This window comes from Hippopotamus amphibius, chromosome 3 (genome assembly GCF_030028045.1).
Source record: "Hippopotamus amphibius kiboko isolate mHipAmp2 chromosome 3, mHipAmp2.hap2, whole genome shotgun sequence".
Classification (NCBI taxonomy): Eukaryota; Metazoa; Chordata; class Mammalia; order Artiodactyla; family Hippopotamidae; genus Hippopotamus; species Hippopotamus amphibius.
This window is the reverse complement of record NC_080188.1, coordinates 83,592,979-83,608,099: the sequence shown is the minus strand read 5'-3', so window position 1 is coordinate 83,608,099 and position 15,121 is coordinate 83,592,979. Positions and strand designations below refer to the sequence as shown.

Here is a 15,121-nt window from a genome sequence, read left to right as displayed (position 1 = left end):
TAAAAACTTTGTATGGGGTTCAGAGTATTTTCTTTAGAACTAAAGGTTTGTAGACTTCATACTAAAATGTATTTGCCATGGACCAGGGACAAAGGCTAGAGGTAGTCTCTATTATTTTAAGAAATGTCTGTTGGTATTCAGAGTGTGGGCATCTGAGAGCCTGGTGACGTTAATTAATTCAGAGGAGGTTTCAAAATGTGAGAGGTCAGGCCAGAATAGGAGAACTGGAAGAGGGTAACAGAGAAAGCAGAGGGCTTATGAGAGAATAAGGGAGGGGAAAATTGCAACATAAAACATAGCTCCGGACTCCCCAGGTGGCACAGTGGTTAAGAACCCACCTGCCAATGCAGGGGACGTGGGTTCAGTCCCTGGTCTGCAGAGCAACTAAGGCGTATGCCACAACTACTGAGCCTGCGTTCTAGAGCCCCCGAGCCACAACGACTGAGCCCATGCTCTGCACTGAGAAGCCACGGCAATGAGCAGCCTGTGCACTGCAAAGAAGAGTAGCCTCCCCCCCCCACCCCCACCCCCAGCTCTCTGCAACTAGAGAAAGCCTGCGTGCAGCAAGGGAGACCCAATAGAACCACAATTAATAAATTAATTAATTAATTTTTAAAAACCCAAAACAAAACAAAAAAACCATAGCTCCATTTGTCACCTTAAAGAATTTCTGGCTTCTATCCCAAAGGGGTGAGCCAAGGTGGAGCTAAAACTCACTTCCTAATCTTCTAAATATTTGGTAAGATGTCCACAGCCCTTCGTAAAGTGTCCACAGCAATAGAAATGCTCTTTCCAAGAAAAAGTAGTTAAGAGTCAACATGACCCTAGGCAAGAAGTTGTATTATTTCCATTCTATAGGCTTTTAAAAACCGAAGCTCCGTTAGGAAGTTTGCCAGAATGCGACACCCGTGGCCTTTCACCCCTTAAACCACCACAGCCCCTTGACCTTGGGTTTTCAGAAGACTGTGCTATGGAAGCTTGGTTTACATATAACATTTTAATTTGGCCTGGGACCTGTATTTACAGAATCAACAATTTCACATTTTCTAAAGGAAACACTCTTTTCCAAATATAAATGATGGTCTTCTTTTTCCCCCACCAAATTTTAAAAAGCATGTCAACTTTTCTCCAGAAAATTCTGCTATTTACACATATTGGAGTATAGTTACACATATGACACACCCATTTTCCAACTCTATGCCTTCTGGGTAAGTTCTCTAAAGAGCATGATTAATAAACGGATCGAGCTTGTAAAAGCACCTGCTACACAAGAGTGTCACGTTCAATCGGAAGTCACTGAATTAGTTAAACAGCGTAGGTGTGACATATCTAATTAGGCAGTATTATCTGCTAGAATTCCATACACTGTCTCCCTAAAGAACCAGAGCAGAGAATGATACTTATTGACTGGATTAAATTCAGTTCTTCTCTCAGGAGCTCAAAATGTTGGCACATTGTCTGCTTTTCTTTAACTGCATCCCTAAGACATCAGGATAGGAAAGGAATGGATTTGTCTGGCTTTAAGATAAGGAAACCAAAGCTGAGGGTTTAAATGACTTGCCCAAGGTCATCCAGTAAAATCAGTGAATCAGAAAGCTCGGATTTCAAGTTTTCTGCCTTATCTGATAAACTGATGTTACCTAATCTTAAGCAAGTTTAACACTTTACTGGCACACGTGTGCACGCGCGCGTGTATGACAAAAACTATAGAGTACTCACTTCAGCACTAACATTAGAACGATACAGAAGATTGGTTTGGTCCCTGAGCAAGGATGACACACCAATTTGTGAAGTGTTTCATTTTTTTTTTTTTAAATCATGGTAAATTTTTCAGTTAAAAAGAAATGTATTTTGAATAGCTTTTGAAAATGTTCATATTACCCTTTGAAATCATCAGTCAGGTTGACTACTGAAACAAGCAGGGAGAAAACATCATATTGGCCTTTTCTTTTTTTTAGCCTTAAATTTTGGATTTTTGGCAAGGAAAACATTTGTTTTAATCAAATGATATATGTTGACTAAATGAAACTTCCTGCGCTGGCATTTTCATTTTCCAAAGCGGAAATAAAAAAGCATTTCATTCTAATTTTCACTTTAATTTCATGATAATTATTGTAGTAGGTGAGAGTAAGTCTTTGTTAGTATTGTTAATTTATATGGTAAATTAAGTTTACTTATTAACAGTAATTTAAAGTCATGACAATATTACAATCTGTCACAAGCGACCTGTTGAAGACATCTGGATTTTCAGGACTCCCAGAATCAACACGAAAGGTTAGAAACCCCCAAAGAGCCCTAAACCAAGACGTTGCCTGGATAATGATCATTCCCTGAATACAACTGGATGCCCACAGTAGAAAGAAATTTGACTACTCTTGAAGGGATAATGTGCTTAGAAAAATGGGAGCACAAAACCTGCTCATAAGCACTGCAGGAAGCTTTCCATCTGTCTGAATATGCCGCAAGGAATATACACGAAATATACCACAGCCTTTCATCAAAGCATTTGGGCACAAGGTGTTTCTGGTCTCCTTTGATCAGAAAAGCTGTAAATACTTATCTAGAGTCTCAGCCATCGTCCTGTCCCCATCTTGGTTTCTGAACAGTCCAAGATCCTCCTTACTCACATAACCAGCAGAAATAAGTGCATGACAATAAAGATCAGGATACACACCTGCTCTTCGGCTGGGGACCCGCACAACTCATTTCTGGAGAGACACACATGAAAACACACCTGGCTGGACTTTGTCTCCGAAGCAGCCAGAATGCGTTCGGATGCAGGAACTAGCACCAGACACATTGATGAAAGGCCAACAGAAAGGAACTGATATGGAAGCGAAGGCAGGAAGAGCCATTTTAAAACTACACAAATAGCTAACATGAGTGTCATATTGACAAGAACCAGCTGTGAGCGCTCTTGTGTGGGGAGACTAGCTAAGGTTCCTTGTCGGTGGAAAACCAACCACACTGCTTCACTCCCCCTCTCCAGCCCTTTGCGTGCTATCACCTTGTCACTCTGACCTTTCTGTTTCAGATGGAAACTTGCCCCTGTCTCCTAGCACTCGCTACCCCTTGTCCTTGCTCTGTTTTTCTCCATAGCACTGGTCCCTTTCCAACACAGTGTGCAGATGTCACAGGAAAACCCAAATGAACTTTTTTGGCCAATCCAATATTTATTTTGCATATTGTCTCCTCCCCAGCCCCCCACTAGGATGTAGAATTCACGAGGGCAGGGATTTTTGTCTGATTGCTCTGCAGTAGTCCGAGCACCTAGAGCTGTGTCTGGTACACAGTAGACACATTTTTTTTCAAACGGACTGAATGAATGAGATTTAACGTGGGAACAGACTCAGTCCCAGTAGCAGAAAAGAGTGGCACTTGCCGGGTTACATGATAAAGAGCATGGTCATGACCAGTCATGTGAACGTTTTCATTTGACATCAGACATGACCTGCCTTCCCATGTGATAGTCTAGTGCTTAGCAACATAAGCCAGGATCCAGAGGGTAAATATTTAGTGATGTATTTGAACACACTCACAACTGCAGGAAAAGAAATTGAGAACTACCGAAGACACAAATGCATGGAAATAAAAAAGCTAAGAAGGCTGACACATTGAAGGTTGAAGTTCCCTATTAGTGGGTATTTGCCAACTAAACACAGCTTGTGTGGGTAAGAACAATGCAACCATCACATAACAAAATCCTTGGGCATAGAAAAACCCTGTCCCAGCGTTTCTTTCCTCACGTAATCTCTGGTATTTTGCCTGGCTCGCCTTCTCAAGTCTACCACTTGGTGCAAATTACAACCAAATGGGAAAGAAGAATCTGATGGGAAGAGACGAAATGAAAGAAAAATGCCCGTGTCCACAATTCCAAAGTTGAAACCATATTTCCCGCTCCAAATTATACCACTGAGATCAGAAAACTAACCAAAGCCGTTATTGCTGAGACCAGAATAAGGAAGAGCAGGGAGAGAGGATGGAAGAGAAAAGACAGACTGAAAGCAGTCTTCTGGAGAAGGGAAGAGAGTTGGTGAAAGCTCGTCTGGCTGGACTAGGAAATACGGTTGGGAACCAGGTCAACAATCCTTTGGAAAACCAAATTTTAACATGTGATTTGTGGGTAAGAGGCAGTGTTTGATTATACATCATCCTAAAGGCACTAGGCTCCTCTTCTATTGTTTAATTTTACAGCATTCCTGGATTATGCCTTCTCTTTGTTGCCACTTAGCTGAAGTTATTTACTAATATAGGTACCTTTTTTATTGTTCTTGGGTCAATGACAATGGTGTGGCCATGCTAAAATCAGCTTCCCAAGAAGTTAAAAATCTTTTACATTCATAGAAAGGAGATCTTGACCCACTAGGATTACCTATAACTCACAGTATGCTACATTTTACCTGCCAGAGCAGGTGGTATCTAGAACTCAAGGCACAGATTAAAACACAATTTGAAAAACAAAGTATTTTTAATTTTTCGACTTTATGAGCATACTTTATTCACCGGCAATGGCACTTGCATTGTTACCGAGGACTCAACTAGAGGAAAGAAAGGAGGACAATCTTCAGTGAAATTAAAACAGGGTGACCTATTTCCCGTTAAATCAAGCCTCTATCCCAAAAGGGCCATAGAGTAAATTAGAAAAGCCATAGGCAGCATCACAGGAAGTGTGTGAGTGTGTGTGTGTGTGTGTGTGTGTGTGTGTCGGGGGAAAGCCATCCACTTTAATTTCGGTCTCCAGGGAAGGATGTGCCCAAGCTTTCCAGGGCTTCTCCTTCTTTCCAGGGTCAGCTATATGACAGCTTCCCTAGATCACTGGGGTTTACCATATGGAAGTTGATTTTTAAGCCACGCCCCCAACATGTCTTTATATTTATGCCTTTATATTTTCCCCTCCCTCTTTCCTTAGTAGAGATAACTGTTTGCCATTACCTTCTTCATAAAAGTCCTCATCTTCTGTAGTCAGTTCTTAGGATTTGCTTTGGGTTTCCTAGGTTCCAGAAGGCTGGCCCTCTGTGATGGAGTGTTAAGTGGTCAGGCTAATTGACCTTCACCTTACAGTGCCCTGGGACAGTCGGGGTGAGTGGGGTCTCCTCTCCCCACATGCATCACCTTGCCAAGTCTCTTCCCTTGCTTTCCTTGGGGCCGACACAAAGAGGCTGAATATTCTGGGGAAAGGCAGAGGGCAGCCAGGGCCCTAAGATCTGGGAGTTAGTAAGAAGCCGGAAGAGAGATGCATTCTACGTTAGGACTTCAAAAGACACAGGCCTACATCACAGCAACCCCCTTTCCGCCCTGGTGGATGGAAGCATATTATTTAAATCTGTTGTTGATTAAAATAAATGTTTACTTAAACCATTAAGTTTTCAAGAATAATAATAAAAAGCATTTAACAGAGGAATGGAAGCTATTGACAATATGAAGGCAGAAGAGGGCAAAGTAGAAAAAGGTAGACAGACTGGCATGCAAAAAGCAGGAATGAATGTCTCCTCCAGTGATGCTATTTGAATAATTATACGGACTTCTTTTTCTTCAGCATTTGGTCTGATCTAAATCTTTGAATTCTAGGAGAAAACCTGATGTGTTAAATTCAGACAATCTGCATAATAATAATAATATTCAAAGAACTCTAATAGCCAAGCTCATTATAGAGCATATTCTATAAAATCTATACTAACATTCTTACATAAGTAATAAAGGGGCACAGATGGCTCAGAGATTTTTTTTTTAAAGCAGTTACAGGTGTGTGCAAATGAGAATTTTGCCACGATTATAAGTAATTCAGTCACTTTTTTTAAAGAAAAAAATATAGTAAGTAATTTAGTAGCAATTTTTTTAAAGTTTGAAAGTACTTCTCTTCTATACATCTCAATAATACTCACAAATGTTTGGTTAAAGTCTTAGTTTTATCAGAGAGATAATGAAAAAAAGGCACAAGGGAGTCTTAAAAATTAAGCTTGGTTGAATTTTTAAAAATTGCTACATATTTAGGATTTTTTTCTACTTAATAAGGATAGATAAAAGCAAGTCATGAGTTTGGAGAAATTAACATCTAACGATATCCAAGTGAAGGCCATTTTTATTTCTTAATAAGACGAAGATGACTAGTTTTTACTTTATTTCACAAGCAACAAAATCCCCTCAGCTTTTGTTATCATATAAATAAAAAAGTTGTCATCTCAGGATTATAATATTAACTACGGTGAAAATATGTATAGATTTTATTCTCTTTTAAAAATGTGTGGGTTTTATATATACGCTGCATTCCTTTTTCTTGAAACAGCACATTCTATCAGAGAACATTTTTATATTCAGTCGTGTTTTAACCTTTGCGATCCCAATCCCTTGTGTCTTTCTAGGAGAAAACTGGAAAGAAATACTTAGAGGTTTAGGAAAGGCCACTATTCTCCTCTCTGCAACAGAAAGCTGCTTTCTGGTACCACAGCACATGTGAAACTTCTCATTGTGTGCTTGCTCGGGAGGGGCGTGCATTATTTAACACTGCAGTGGGTTAGGAAAGATGCGGGTAGAGCATCTGCCCCAAAATACTGAAAGACACCAGAAAATAGGTTCACAGTAGGCAGCAATGAATCCTAATACTGAAGAAGTCGATTCAAGCATCTGGGCAAACAAATGGCTCTCCTTACATATTCTCATTAAAAGAAAACCAAGAACAAGAAAACCTCTAACAATTTATTCACAAGGAATAAAACTACTGTAAAATGATCTAAAGCCGAAGAACCGAACTAATAATTTTTAAAATCCCTCCTTCTGAATCAGCATCTGTTCCTTAAAGCTGTGGCATTGAAACCGCTGTTTCTTAAGCCAGAAATATCATTTTACCTTTAGGTTCAGAACATTAACATTCAATTTTTAGTTTCAAATAAAGAGCCTTCCTACTTGCTCTCCTATTCCCTGCTCCACCCCCCCCCCCCATAAGGAATAATGGCAGGGTGGGGCATCATTGCACAAAAAGCTCTCAGATACAAAAATGATACCCACTGTTTCAGGAAGCAAACCTAAGGTCCAACCCAAGTTTTTTTCTTTCTTTCTTTCTTTCTTTCTTTTCCCCCCTTCTGTGTAATGCTACCACTGAACTCCACCCAGATTTGAGCTTATGTCAAAGGCAGGGAAAAAAACGTCAGAAAAGACCCCAAATGATCTCCTGCATATTTTCCGATCATCAGTGGCATTCGGAATTCAGAGGGTCGAGTCATGCATTATGAATGAATGGGTTTCCAATGGTAACTGGGAACCGTGGCACTCAACCCCAGGGTTCTCGAACAGAGGACACAGTGGGGGAGGGTAGAATCGCACATTCTCCTCCACCCTGGGGTACCGACGAAGGAATCCTGCAAATTAAACATTTCGTCCCCATCTTTCCACCCAACGGAGAGATGCAGGAGAAAAAAAAAAACCTTATATTTAAAACAGGCCAATATACACATTAAAATAAAGACTAGTGAAAATAAAGATCTAGTCAGATCACATTAGAAACTTGATAAGAAAAATCTTGCATGACTTTCTCCCTATTCTTGTTAATTGGATGTCTTTGTTTAAGCAGAGTGGGTCTCTATCTTATAGTTACAGAGCATACAGCATCACCATGAGAGAGAAGGGCGTTGGGGGGAGCCAGAACAGAGACAGCAGGAGAAATTAGTTATTCACCTGGCATAAGACTAAGGAATCTTAACATTTAGGACCTACCCATTTCTGCAGACAGACTAATTAACGAATAAAATCCTGCCCAACCCGGCGCTGCAGCCCCGCGGCAATCCAAAAGAACAATGCACATTTCTGCTAACATCTCAAGTTTGGAAGCATCATGCAAAGAGACTGGTTAAAATTCCCTACCATGCAGTGCAGCCATCATCAGAAGCCCAGCATATCTTCTGCTCTATGGAGTGATGCGCCAACTCATGAACAGAAGAGAGGAAGAGAAAAATGGAGGAAATAAGAGAAGGCTCAGGAAAATCGGCAGGAATGTTTCTGGGTCATTAACAAGTGGGAGACCCCTTTCTGTATTCGAACCAATCAATCTTTATCTTTCAGGACATCTTTTTCTCACTCAGCGTCTGTTGAAAAGACTGCAGCAGACCAAGCAAGGGATTATGGGATAGGGATGCAGCAGCGAGCTGCAATGAGATTCGTGGGTGGCTTGCTTCCCCCTCTGAGTCAGCAGTCAGCTGTTTCCACGCTCCCGTGCTGGGCCGCTGGGGTCCATCACCAGAATGTGACTGCACGGTGACCAGGGGGAGGCTGCCCGTGCACATGTCCCCGCGCCACGCAGCCCGGAGAGGCGCCGGGTTACGAATCGGAAAGAGGGTGTGCTAAGTAGGCAGAAGAGGATGCAGTGGGAAAAGATTCCAGAAAGCAAACTAGGCACACGGGACCTCAGGATGAAAAGTTTAAATTTAGAGGAGTGTTTTGGGTGAATGTGAGAGCACACACTCACTTCCTTTAGTAAAGAAAAAAAAAAAAAAAAAAAGATCATGAATTTCCTTAGACTTTTCAACTAGCTTGAAACAAGTGCAAATTTTTAAAAATGCAGAACAGCCCAGTTCAACAAGCCTCCACTACCTTTCCCCTTCTTGGTATTTACCCAGAACGGGTCTTGAGATACAGATCCTCAAACTCAAATAATGCAAATGACATTTCTCTGCTTTTTGTGGTTCTAGTCATTCAGAGAAAAATCACATACATCAACATTTATTTGATTCAGAGGGTGAACAGAGCTTTTGTTTTTCTGAAGACGCAAAAGTTTTCAGTTGAAGGTTGAGAAACTTGTCAAACTTGACATATTTACATAATTCCTATCAAGTCATTTGACTGATTTTTGAAAAGGTTTTAACATAAAAACAACCAGCCAGAAGCCATATAAAAACAGATCTTCATAATACAAATAATACTTTAGAATTAAAAAATCTTACATATCAGAATGGAATTCATAATCATTCCCTTTTCTACAGCAATGGAAGTAGAGAAATGTATTGCACTCTATTCCTTAGTTACTTACTAGTTTAAAAGTAGACACTAATCATTTTAATTTAAATAATAAAAACAATTTGCATATTTGATAACATTAATATTCATCACATTCTTTCCATGCAGTCAGGCATTGCAGTGAGCCCTGTGAAGGGGCACTCAGCTCTGCAAAGGGAAGGAGGGTCACAGAGAATTCAGTGAACTTGACAGACCCAGGAAAATGCATAGACATGCCAATTTTGGCATGCCATTCTGGCATGTATTCTGGCATACACAGTTCTCAAAAGCCCAGGTTAATCCCCTGCTTTAGAAGTCTTGTTTTGTTTTTTAACGGCTTTACTGAGATATAATTCACGTGCTATACGATTCACCCACTTAAAGTGTACAATTTCTATCATTAAAAAGTCTACAAATAATAAATGCTGGAGAGAGCGCTGAGAAAAAGGAACCCTCCTACACTGTTGGTGAGAATGTAAATTGGTGTCACCACTATGGAGAACAGTATGGAGGGTCCTTAAAAAACTAAAAATAGAGCTACCATATGATCCAGCAGTCCCACTCCTGGACATATATCTGGAGAAAACTCTAATTCAAAAAGATAGATGCACCTCAATGTTCATAGCAGCACTATTCACAACAGCCAAGACGTGGAAGCCATCTAAATGTCCATCGACAGATGCATGGATAAAGAAGATGTGGTACATATATACATATATGTATACAATGGAAGACTATTCAGCCATAAAAAAGTATGAAATAATGCCATCTGCAGCCACATGGATGGACCTAAGTGAAGTCAGAGAAAGACAAATATCATATGATATCACTTATATGTGGAATCTAGAAAAATGATACAAATGAACTTACAAAATGGAAAAAGACTCACAGACATAGAAAACAAACTTATGGTTACCAAAGGGGAAAGGCAGGGAGAGGGATAAATTAGGAGTTTGAGATTAGCAGATACAAACTACTATATATAAAATAGATAAACAAAAGGTCCTACTGTATAGCACAGGAACTATATTCATCTCATAATATTCAAGTATAATGGAAAAGAATCTGAAAAAGAATATAATAGAATCACTTTGCTGTACACCAGGAACTAGCACAGCATTGTAAATCAACTATACTTCAATTAAAAAAAAAAAAAGCTATACCCTTTCGCTACCACTCCCTACCTTCCCATCCCCCACAGTCCTAAGTAACCACTAATCTACTTTCTGTTGCTATAGATTTCCCTATTCCAGCCTGTTACATGAATGGGATCATATAATATGTGGTCTTAGGCATCTGGCTTATTTCACTTAGTATAACATTTTCAAGGTTCATCCACATTGCAGCATGTGTCAGTACTTCATTCCTTTACATGGCTGAAAAATATTCCATTGTATGGGTATAGCACATTTTGTTTATCCATCTGTCAGTTGATGGACATTTGGGTTTTTTCTACTTTTTGGCTATTATGAATAATGCTGCTATAAGCTTTCATGTACAGATGTTTGTGTGGACTTGTGTTCTATTCTAGAAGTTTAAAATTTAATTAGAACCAACTCTTGGAACTACAGGCTGGCAAACACCACTCCACTTTACAATGTCCTCTTCCTAAGACAGGCCATCACAAAGGTGCCTGACTTGCTAAGATGGGAGTCCCCTCTTCTCTCATGTGTGTTTCTGATGAAATTTACTGACCACGATGAACCCAGTAGCCAAATTCATCCGAAGCTGATCCTCCTCTAGGACATTTCTATCCCCTGACCTCTCTCCTTCTCTTCCTCCACTCAACCCAAACTCTGGGGCATACAACCGGAGTGAGTCTCTGTTCTCACAAGATGGTAGAGGAGTGGGAGACATCCTTGGTCTTGTAGCTGGGCTTGTGGTCAGAGACGGTTCACTTACTCATTCAGTCATTCATTCCAACGAACACTTACTGCATGTGTAGCAAATGCCAGGCACTGTAGGCACTGAGGATACAGAGCAGAATGGAACGGTCTCTCAGCCCTCAGGAAGGTGACAGCCTCGCGTGGGAGACGGATTAGTAAGCAGGCAACAACTTGCCAGTGGTAAGTGCCTTGACTGGTGGTCATGACTGTTGGTACAGAATAGCTCAGTTTCTTTCTGAATTGGAGTTTGCTTGTATTGAGACCTATGCAGCCAGAGTGTGGGCCCAAAAGAGCAGAAAAGAGCCCAGGATCGTTGGAAGTGAATCTGTTGCACACCTTACCAACTTCTTGGAGCTGTCTTGCCCCTCCCCAGTGTTTCCCTCCAGCTGAACAGACATTAGAGAGCTAACCGTCATCAGCCAGTTTGATGGCGATGTACACCCGGAAAGGATAGACAGTGAATATGCATAAGAACAGGACAGGTGCTAACTGAAGTGGGTTTGGCACGATCCTGGGAGACAGATATCTGATATTTACTCACCTTGTGTTGTGTGCCAGGTTCAACTCAAAGCCCTTTAATATCCAGTCTATCTATCCCCAGTCAAGGACATTTCTCCTGCAAAGTAAACTCCTTAGGATGGCAAATTAGGCCATTTATGATCTGGCCTCTGCTCTCCTCATTTTTTTCTATGTTCTGTCCTCCCCAATCACACTCTGGTTCCGAAGGCATGCCACCATGTATTTTTTCACAGTGGTTCTCAACGAGGGAAGGGCACCAATCCCCCTGATGGAGTAGTGGGGTATGCATTTGGAAATGGGAAGAAGCATTTTTTTAATAAATTTATTTATTTTATTTTTATTTATTGACTGTGTTGGGTCTTCGTTGCTGTGCGAGGGCTTTCTCTAGTTGCGAGGAGCAGGGGTTACTCTTCGTTGTGGTGTGCAGGCTTCTCATTGCGATGGCTTCTCGTTGCGGAGCACAGGCTCTAGGCACATGGGCTAATTAGTTGTGGCTCACGGGCTCTAGATTGCAGGCTCAGTAGTTGTGGCGCAGGGGCTTAGTTACTCTGCGGCATGTGGGATCTTCCCAGACCAGGGATCAAACCTGTGTCCCCTGCATTGGCAGGCAGGTTCTGAACCACTGTGCTACCAGGGAAGCCCAGAAGGAGCATTTTTGACTGTCATTCTGATTGTGTGTTCAGGGCTTGGGGGGTGGGGAGGTTCTGTGACATTTAGTGCCTGAGGGCAGGGATGCCTGCCATCCTCCAATGCACGGCAGGGTCTCACACATACAAGTCCCCTCAAATTACTGATAGCACCCCCTTTGAGAACACTGTTCTCTAGGCTCACACACCACTTGTTCTGAAAGGAATGCTCCCCTCCTGACTCCTTCCCCTGGTTAACTCCTTCGAGACCTCCAGAACTCAGCAAAGACAGTCACACCCTAGGAAGGATTCTCTGTGACTCCTCCAATCCCAGACCCTCCCACCCCTGTCTGGACTGGGTGTCATCCCCATGTGCTCCACAGCATTCTTTGCTGAAAATTATTGACAGCTCCATCTTTTACCTCTAACTCCCTAGCCCAGCAGTGCCTGTCACATAAGAGATGCCCAATAAGTAGATGTAGAATGATGGAAGTCCTTCTACAAATGGATGAGTGACATAACATGATGTAAAGGTAAATGCTCATCTCAGAAATGGAAAATAGTTGGATCAGAGATCATTAGGGAAAGGTAATTCTTCATACCTGATTGGGGGTAGAAAGTTATCTTCATAATACAAAGCAGAGCAAACCCTGAGACAGAGTGTAATAGGGAAGAACAAATCTGGATCTATTTCTTTCACTTTAACTTTTGTATTCCATTGCTTTTGCTACAAGTTAAGAATGTTGCCTATAGCCTGAAATATACAGGATAGCCCATTCTCAAGGCTCTGACCTTTAAAGGTATAACACTTTTCCATTCATACACAGATAAAAAGTTGCAGAATAGAGAATAACATCTTGTTGGAGGTTTATAGGAACATTGTGACCAGACCTACATGGACAGTTGCAAAACAAAGGATTCTGGCATCAAGAGGTTTGCCGCAACCAACCACACCCCCTCCCCTTTTAGCATAAAAGAAGACTGAATTCTAAGGCGGGGAAGATGGTTCTTTGGGACACTAGTCCGCCATCTTCTTGATCTGCTGGTTTTCCCAATGAAGTCTCTATTCCTTGCCCCAACAACTCATCTCAATTTACTGGCCTGTCACGTGGTGAGCAGTATGAGCTTGGACTCAGTAACAAGAGCAGACATATTATTGTTTTAGTGGAAACCGAAGTTCAGAAAGTTTACAGGACCAGCCTAGAGTGGAGTCGCCATTAGGCAGCAGAGGTGAATTAGAGTTCAGGCCTTGTGACTGGCATAGTTCCTCTCTCAGTGTGGTATATGCCCCTCAAGGATGGGCAAAAGCTGGGACAGTTATCAGGCAGCTGCGCAGCGGAAAACAAGCCAGGGGATTGGAGAAGTGATGTGTTTCGGTGAGAGAGAAATACAATCAACCAGGAGGAAGCAGCCTAAAATCAGGAGCTTATAAACTCTGTCTGATGCAATCATCATTTAGTTTAGTTTTTTTCTTTTTATTTTAACCTTTGCTTTCAAAAATCTTTATGAAAATTGTTGCCAAACAGTCTTCTGAAAGAAGATGGTAAGGCATAATTATTTCCAGCCTTCAGTCCGGGCTCGAGTGACGGCAGGAGATGTATTGTTAGGATGGATTTCACAGGTTAGCGCCCCACCTGTGACCTCCCGGAACCAGGCTCTTCCAGCTCTTCCAGGCTCTTCGCAACCAGTTTGGGTGAGTGGTTTGGCTTGGACCCCAGGAGGCTCCTTCCTCTCCACTGGCAGAGGCCCTCCAGAGATACCCCCCACACACATTAGGGTTTAGGGGCCATTCTTTAGGGGCCGCGGGGAGGTCCTAGACCAAACAGGACTGTTTGAAAATAATGGTGATGAAGCAGAAAGGGTCTTCCTTTTAAAAATGCCCTTAAGAAGAGAGATGGTCCAAGTTGGCCTTAACCTAGTGGGGGTCTATGGATAAAAATAGAACCAGCTGACTCAGCTGCAGCCCAGGAACTCACACCAGAACTGGCCTTGGGATTACCATTTAATTTTTTTTTTGCGGGGGGGGGGGGGGGGGTTACCATTTACTGTTATACAGTTCACAAATAATTATGTAGCAGGTGGTGTACTAGGCACTGATGACACCCAAATAAATAAGACAGAAAGAGAATCTCTCAAAACCACTCCTGGGGACAGAGTTTTTTGCCTCCAAGTCACAAGTATGTTGATTGGGTCTCAGGTGTCAGGATGGCCCTTCATAAACAGACAGTGTCGTTTGCAGTAAAGGTGACCAGATCAAGCACTCTGACTCCCTGCCCAGTATCTTAGCATCCCCTCCAGAGGCCTGTGCATTTCAAAGGGGGTGCTGCCCCATACCGATGACACAATCCAAGGGGGGTCTGCCCAGCACAGAAGAGAAGGAGACCCATCACTGTCCTTGATCTAGGCCGTATCCTTTTATTATGACCTCTGAGATCATTTTACCTTTCTTGGCATTTTTGTCATATTCAATCTTATTGAACAGATAACTAAAATTCATGTCTAATAAGTATCAAAGAAGGAATTCTAACGGGCCTGGAATAATTTATTTTTTTGGCGCCTAGGATGCTTTCTTTTCTATGTGCTTGTAAACCATCCCGTTAATATTCCTCTATAAAATTATGCTTGATGGAGTTCCTTAGCTTACAATTTGTGGGTTTAATCTTTGTAAATAAAAAGCGTATTTGCCCATCTCCAGTCTTTAAGAAACTCAACTTTTCCCTAAGATCTCATAAAAATCAGGGTCTGTGATCTGACAATCTTGGCTATTTCAAAAATCTGGAATGTCATTTACTGAAGCCAGGGGATTTAAAATTTATTTACAGCAACTGAATATTCTATTTTTATCTACTGTATTTGTTTCCCAGGGCTGCTGTAACAAAGTACCACAGACGGGCATGACTTATCACCACAGAAACGTGTTCTCTCACACTTCTGGAGTCTGGAAGTGTAAAAATCAAGGTATCAGCAGGATTGAGCTCCCTCCAGAGACTCTAGGGGAGGCTCTTTCTGTATCCCTCTCAGAATCTGATGGCCCCAGGCACTCCTTGGCTTGCAGGCACATCACTCCAATCTCTACCTTTGCTGTTACATGGCTATCTTCTCCCCACA

At 41.7% G+C, this 15,121-nt stretch overlaps 1 protein-coding gene and 1 pseudogene across 6 annotated transcripts in view; one reads left to right on the top strand and one right to left on the bottom strand.

Moving 5' to 3' along the window:
• Positions 1-15,121, bottom strand: part of TRIM2 (tripartite motif containing 2) — a 119,320-nt gene that overhangs the window by 55,618 nt on the left and 48,581 nt on the right. The gene's annotated exons all lie outside the window — the stretch shown is intronic.
• On the top strand, positions 1,708-1,807 carry LOC130850583 (U6 spliceosomal RNA; annotated as a pseudogene).